The sequence below is a fragment of the Helianthus annuus genome, chromosome 9, assembly GCF_002127325.2.
Source record: "Helianthus annuus cultivar XRQ/B chromosome 9, HanXRQr2.0-SUNRISE, whole genome shotgun sequence".
Lineage (NCBI taxonomy): Eukaryota > Viridiplantae > Streptophyta > Magnoliopsida > Asterales > Asteraceae > Helianthus > Helianthus annuus.
In genome coordinates, this window is record NC_035441.2 from 121,168,422 (window position 1) to 121,176,952 (window position 8,531).

Here is an 8,531-nt window from a genome sequence, read left to right on the forward strand (position 1 = left end):
ATAACAGATAATAAAACAATATATATTTAAAAATCTCGTTTATTACATGGGTTGAATAAATATAATTTTATATATTAACTAATAAAAAAAGTTATATCTTTGAGAACCCCGTCTATTGTACGGGTTGAGTAAATTTAATTTTATATATTAAATAATGAAAAAAATTACATTTTTAAACCTCATGTGTTATACGGGTTGAGCACATGTAATTTTATATACCAAACAATAAAAGTTATATCTTTATAAACCCTATGTATTATATGGATTGAATAAATCTAATTTTATATACTACATAATAAAAAAAAGTTATATTTTTTTAAAAACCCTGCATATTACACGAGTTACATAAATGCAATTTTATATAGTAAAAAAATGTTATATCTTTAAAAAACTTCGTTTATTACACGAGTTGAATGAATCTAATAAAAATATCTTTAAAAAAACTAACGAATATACTCGATATACGATGGATAGGGTGATTGCAGTGATGGTTCTTATAAATGTAACGTAAACATAGTGATTACCGTATTTGAGTTGAGAATTGAACACGAAAATAAAGTATAAAACCATTAAACATTGATTAATATTTTTGTTTACTCCTTATAAACATTTTTGAAATAGGTTCTACCATTAACTACTTTAGTTTAATAAAATAAATAAATCATTTACATTATATTAATTTATATTTAGCGTACATCTTTTGTTAATTTTAGGATAAATAATTTTGAAATCTGATAAATATTTTAAATTATTATATTATCTTCTATACGAATCATTTAAATTTATATTAAATTAAATTTTATAATTATCTTTTAATTAATATTAATTATCTATAAAAATAGATGGCTTCAATTACTTCTCCTGTTCGAACCGGGGTTTGAAACCAAACTTCTCCTCAGGAGGATAGATGGGGCGATTCAGGTGAGATCCAATGTAGATCCAACTTTCGATTCACTAGTGGGATCCGGGCGGTCCACGGGGACCACCAAGGCTCCTCTCTTCTCGAGAAACCATGCATCCCTTATCAGTGTATGGACAGTTATCTCTCGAACACAGGTTTAGGTTCGACCTCAATGGGAAAATAATATATCTTTAAAAATCTCGTTTATTACACGGGTTGAATAAATGTACTGTATATACCAAATAATAAAACAATATATATTTAAAAATATTGTTTATTAAATGGGTTGGATAAATGTAATTTTGTATATTAAATAATAATAAAAAGTTATATCTTTGAGAACCCCGTGTATTGTACGGGTTGAGTAAATTTAATTTTATATATTAAATAATGAAAAAAAATTACATTTTTAAGAACCTCATGTGTTATACGTGTTGAGCACATGTAATTTTATATACAAACAATAAAAAAGTTATATCTTTATAAACCCTATGTATTATATGGATTGAATAAATCTAATTTTATATACTACATAATAAAAAAGTTACATTTTTTTAAAAACCCTGTGTATTACACGAGTTACATAAATGCAATTTTGTGTGGTAAAAATTAAAAATGTTATATCTTTAAAAAACTTCGTTTATTACACGAGTTGAATGAATCTAATAAAAACTTATATCTTAAAAAAAACTAATGGATATACTCGATATACGATGGATGGTGTGATTGCGGTGATGGTTCTTATAAATGTCATGTAAACATAGTGATTATCGTATTTGAGTTGAGAAGTGAACACGAAAATAAAAGTATAAAACCAATAGACATTGATTAATATTTTTGTTAAATCCTTATAAACATTTTTGAAATAGGTCCTACCCTTAACTACTTTAGTTTAATGAAATAAATTAATCATTTACATTATCTTAATTTATATTTAGCGTACATATTTTGTTAATTTCAGGATAAATAATTTTGAAATCTGATAAATATTTTAAGTTATTATATTATCTTCTATACGAATTGTTTAAATTTATATTAAATTTAATTTTATAATTATCTTTTAATTAATATTAATTATCTATAAAAATAGATGGATTCAATGAATGACATGTGTCATTCCATTGGTTTCTTTTATTATACAGTAGAGATTAAATAGAGTTTGAGTTGGGTTAAGAGTAATATGAGTTTAGTATAAATAGATAATAGGTTATTCAATATAATTTGTGCTTTGGTTTATAATAATAAATGAGTTGAGCGGTGTTCGTTCGTTGTTCGGAGCATGATTTTTTTCATTCATTCCTACATAGGGATGAGCATTTGGTACTGAGTACGGTATCAATTTTTCCATAACGAATTACCTTTCGGTACCCACTTTTTGGTGTTTTTGTACTAGTACTTTCAGTTCGATACCGATGCCCATATTTAACATTTCCGGTATTGGCACTGTTATGAATCATTTTTGGTACTGATACCCATATTTAAGTATTTTCAGTACCGATACCGTTACCAAGCTCATTCGTATTCATGCACACGAATTAATATAATCCAAACCATATACCTAATATAATTCAAAAATCATATGAGTTGTAGGGTTGAGTTATAGTACAAAGGATTTAAAAATAAGAAGTGTAATAAGCCCCTAGTGAGTGACAAGTGTACTAGAAAGAATCAAGTGGGAAGGGTAATTATGTCCACAAGAGGAAAAGAATATGCACATGTAAGTCACATGTTATTTCCCCCTATTTTTTAAACGTCCGTAACTTCTTTATACATCCTTTGTTTTAAAAAAAAAATCATACCGTAAAATTGAGCGTCATTTTATCTCTAATATGAGTAACATGTTGTTATTTTTCAAAAAAAAAAAAATCCAGTTACGTATTACACAATGGACATGACGTAAAACATAATGGAAAGTAGATCAAAAAACACAATCAATGACAACATATAAAAATAAAATGGACAACAGACTTAAACACAATGACCATAACATAAAACATAGTGGCCATAGCGTATGACACAATAAGTATCAAACTAAATAAAAACACAATTGATTACAATAGATAAAAGACACAATGGAGAGCAGATTATAACACAATGAACAACAAATTAAAAACACAATACACAACAAACTAAAACACAATGAACAAGACATTAAAACACAATGAACAACATATGAAAACACAATGGATAACAAATTAAACACAATGACCAAAACCAATAACACAATGTATAGAAAACCCAGACATAATACCATCTTCATTGTGTCATATATAATAGGTTCTTATAAAAATGCAATGGGTATAACCCAAATTAACATTGTGTTATAAGTTTTGATAATAACACAATGTATAGAAACACTAGTAAAACGTAATGACCAAAACCCAGTTAAAAGACACAATGACCGGAACCTTTAACACAATGCAAAAAAAAAAAAAAACCCCAGTAAAAATAAAATTTTTTATTTTATTTTTATATGAGAATATGATACTCATATTAAAGATAAAAAACGCTCGTTATTATGGTGATTTTTTTAAAAAAGGTCGTATGAAAAGGTTATGGACATTTTAAATTAATGGAGGGAATTGGTATGTGCTTTGCATATGGTGAGAGAAAATCCATAAATGCAAGATTCCCTTTATACCTTTCCAGTATCTTCTTTTCCTAAAACTAATCTCAACCCTCCAAATATAATATCAATGAATTAGAATTTTTCTTACCATTCTTATTTATATTATCCATTGTATTTGATTCTAATCCATGAGTTGTATTATAAAAATACCATATAAAGCACCATTATAAAATGATAAGATAATAAAGCCATAATTCATGTCAAACACTTAAATAAGCAAATAATTTAGGATTATTGATGTAATAAAGTACGAGTAAGTGTTTTTAATTAAAAAAATATTAATAAAATACACCAATGTCTCTTTCTCCTATTTTATATTTTCTTAGTCTTGCAATTTAACTTATTAGGTAGCCTTGTGGCTAGGTTCATCTTAAATACATTTTTTTAAAACCAAAAGTCTAAGTATCTCCAACCTCGCTACTTATCTTGACCACGTTCCTCTCAACCGATGACTAATGAGCCCATTCAAAGCAATGTACATCTTGTAATTGTGACATGAAAATACTAAGGGGTTGTTTGTTTCAGCTCTTTATGGTTCAGACTTTTTACTGATTCAACAATTAATGGTTCAGAGTGTTTGTTTCATGAGCAGATGTCTGAATGGTTCAGACATTTTCCTTTGAATGGTTAAGTAGTATATTGAGTCTAAATAGTTAAGACCTCTTATCTGAATTGGTCAGACATTTGCTTCTAAATGGTTAAACGTTATATTGGCTCTTAATGATTTAGACCTCTTTCTGGTTTAACACTTAATGGTTCAGACATCTTACTTGTTCAACACTTACACATTCAGAAGTTGTCAAACAATCCCTAAGTGTTAGTCAACAATCAACATCAGTGCCTTAGGCAAAAAGCATTTGCCTAATAGTCGCTCCATACAATCACCTCCTTCGTATCCTTTGAAGCGTTTTCCAGAACATCTCTAGCCTCAGTCTCATATGCTCTTCTCTACATTTAAACGTAATGAGTTTTACATAAATTGTTATTGTATTTAGTTAACTCTCAAACTTACATATGAATGGGACCAACTATAATTTAGTTATCATTTAATGCAAGTGACCTATCTTGTTCTCGCTCTGGCTTCCATTCGCCGCTTGGTTGGCGTTTCTCCATCTATGGATTCTTGTGGTCCTTGGCTGGACCCCCACCATCTTAGGAAGAAGGATAAAGGCCATCTAGTTCATTCGGATGGTAGGGATAACATCACGAAGTTTTTTGTGTCTAACTTACCGGATAAGTGTAGTTCGAAAGAGATTGTAGAATTTTTCGGTGTTTTCGGGGCAGTGGTGGGGGTGTACGTTGCGAGGAAAAGGGACAAAAACGGGAGTAGGTTTGGGTTTGTTTCTTTTTCAGGGGTTAATGACTGCTCGGACTTGGAAGGCAGAATGAAGGGTTTAAAGATGGGCAGTTTTAAACTTAGTGTTAATGTGGCTAGGTTTGCTACTGAGAACAAATCCTTTCCATGTCCTCCCGGGGTTTCTAACGTCCAGAATGACTCTAGGAATCAGTTTTGGGGTCCTTCCGGTTTGGATAAAGGCAATTTGAGGTTCAGTTCTAGGGGTGTAAGATCATACAGTGAAGTTGTGGGGAACCCTTTCGGTGCTGGTGGTTCTAATTCAGGCTCGGGTATCTCCGTGAAGAAGAATGACGATAGAATGATTGTTATCCCTGATAGGACGGCTGCCTTTTCCGAGCTGGTTAATTTGGCTGTGGTGGGCAGGGCTGTTGATTTAGAAACATTGGTAGATCTTGATAAGCTTCTTAGGATAGCTAAGACCCCTTTCTCAAACCTCCATTATTGGGGGGGGGGGGTTATATATCCTCATTTCATTCAGTGACAAAGAGTTGGCTCATAAGTTTCTGGAGTCTCATATGATTTGGGGTCCCTGGTTCTCTAAGTTAGATCTTTGGAGAGGTCAATGTCTTTCTCTGGAAAGGGTTGCATGGCTTAAACTCTTTGGTATTCCTTTGCATTTGTTGGATCCGGAGGTGCTCGTCAATATTGGAGAACTATTCGGGAAGGTTCTTCATGCTCCTAAGGGTCTGGTTGAGGATCATAACCTTTCGGTCTGTAGGGTTGGAGTTCTTGCTGGGGAATCTGAAAGAATCGTCGAAACTGTGGTTTTGAAATGGAAAGACAGAAGTTTCAGAGTCCGAGTAGAGGAGGAGCAGGAAGACTGGATCCCAGACTGCCTGGATCAGGCAGATATTTATGATAACGGTGACCGGAGTGCTCGTCTCCTCTAAGATCCTCTCCGATTGCTCAGATGGAGGTTTCCGGCTATGCGGGTTTCGGGGATTCCAAGCATGTGGATAGCAAGAAGGAAGAGGAAAAGACGGATGATCGGATGCCGGCAAATGTTGGGGAGAGAGATGTTACGTTGGGGATCAGAGTTCCTTTCTCGGATTCTGTTGCAGACGTGGGCGTTTCGGCTCCTGCTTTTAATTATGTTCCTTCCCATGCATATGTTTCCACCATGCATGTGGGAAATGGTTCAACTGGTTAATGTGCTCGTGGAGGGAGGAGATGAGATCGATAATCATTCTGGCGGCGGCGCGAATAACGATACTGATATGGGTCCCATAGGCTCCAACGGCTTGGATTCTAATGGGATGTCTTTTTCGAGTGTTAAAGGTAATGGTGGGGCCCAAGGAAATGTATTTTATTTTTCTTCTGGGAACAAGTCTATAAGGGTCAGGAGAAAACATGCATTGTCTCAGCCCAGTAAAACAAGCCGGGCCCAATGTGGTCCTCAAGTTTCCCCTAACTCTTTGAGGCCTATTAAGAGGTCCAGGTTCCAGATGGAAGAGGAAGTTCCCTCTTTTGATAAGTTTGTCTGGATTGCTCCAAAGAACCATGTGGGGGACGGTGATAACAACACTGTTGACTTAGATCTGAATGTGAGGGCGACTTCAGGATCGACGTGTAGTGTCGGAGACTCTCTTAAGTCGGCTGAAGGGGATGTTTCCGCAGCTAATAGTGATAGAGGTTCCGGCACACCGGTTGACGAGGAAGTTGGTAACACCATTTCTATCGGCGCCATGGTCGGTGCTGGCCTGGCTAATCATATCGAGCTGGTTAAAGAGACTATCAATGCGGAAGGTATTACAGGAGGTTTTAAATGAATTGTTTATCTTTGAACATTAGAGGTATTGGGGGTGCCGAAAAGCAGGGCTGGTTTAGAAACATCGGGATGGTTCACGGGATTAATTTCATCGCTATTCAAGAATCCAAAGCGATTGATATTGCTCAGCGGGAATTGTCAAAATTTTGGGGTAAAGGTGAGTTTGGATTTGAGTCTGTTGATTCTGATGGGCTTTCCGGAGGCCTCATAAGCATGTGGGACTCGAAGGTCTTCAAGTGTCAGGATCTTTGGGGGCTAGGAATTTTTTGTACATCAGGGGTTTTATTAAAGGTCAGGAAAAGCCGGTGAATGTTATCAACGTCTATGCCCCCCAGGGTGTTGCTGCCAAGAAATCTCTTTGGGACACGCTTACATCGACGATTAACAGCAATGATGGTTTATGGATCGTCGTCGGAGATTTCAACGCTGTTCGTTTCAGAGAGGAACGCAGAAATACGGTATTCAAACCTTCCTGTGCGAATAATTTTAATGCTTTTATTTTTTATTCAAGCCATATCGAGTACCCTTTAGTTGGCAATCAATTTACTCGTAGCTCTGAGAACGGCCGAAAGCTAAGTATGCTCGATAGATTCTTGGTCAATTCAGAATTTTTTAACGTATGGCCTGAAGCGAGTGTCCGGGCTCTCCCTAGACATCTCTCGGACCACTGCCCGATTATTTTTGTTGCTTTATCGAACAACTTTGGGCCCCGGCCTTTTCGGGTGTTTGACTCATGGCTCGGCAGAATTGGTTTTGAGGAGGTTGTGGCTGGTACTTGCCTTGGTTTCACTGGCGGTGGTCCGCCTGACTTGGCTCTTCTTAACAAACTCAGGCTTCTTATGTCCCGCATTAGAGACTGGAGGGACGAGTTTATTAAGAAAGAAGGGGAAGAGTTATCGATGGCCAAGGAAAATATCCTTGAGTCCAGGGATTTGACTGAGCTTGAGGAGTGGTCGCTATTGGAGAATAAAAAAGTTTTAGGGAGGCGGAAGAAAATAAAGTTAAGGATATTAGGCAAAGATCTCGGGTCAAATGGGCCAGGGATGGGGACGAAAACAATCGTTTCTTCCACTCTATGGTCAATTGTAGAAAGGCGTGTAATTCTATTCATGGGTTGGATATCGATGGCAGGTGGATTACTAAGCCGGCTCGTATCAAAAAGGAGGTGTTCAATTTCTTTAGGTCTAAATTTCTTGAGCAATATCCGGTCAGACCGCCGTTAATTATTCCGAATATCAAAAAGTTAAATGATGTTGAGGCGACGAGTTTGTTAAAACGCTTTAGTAAAGAGGAAATTAAATCGGCGGTTTTTAGTTGTGGAGACAATCGGGCCCCGGGGCCTGACGGGTTCAATTTTCGTTTTTTAAAGCATTTTTGGTCTCTCTTTGAAGTTGATTTTCTATGACTATGGAACTCTTAGTCGTGGGTGTGGTTCTGCCTTCATTGCCCTTATTCCCAAGGTCAAAGATCCGACGAACCTCGGCGATTACCGGCCTATTAGTCTCATTGGTATGGTTAACAAAGTTATTTCTAAGGTGCTCGCTTTGAGGCTTAAAAAGGTTATTGGATCGGTCGTCTCGTTCTCCCAGTCGGCTTTCTTGAGCGCTAGATTCATTCTCGATGGCCCGCTCATGATCAACGAGGTTTTCTCTTGGTTAAAAAGTTGAAATTCTTCGGCTTTTTTCCCTAAGATAGACTTTGGAAAGGCGTATGATAATATTAATTGGGGGTTTGTTGTTAGCGTTTTTGAGCAAATGGGGTTCCCACCTAAGTGGTGCAGTTGGATTTCAGGGATTCTCTCGTCGGCTCGGGCTTCGGTTCTTGTTAATGGTTTGCCAACCTTTGAGTTTAGTTGCAAAAAAGGTATGAGACAAGG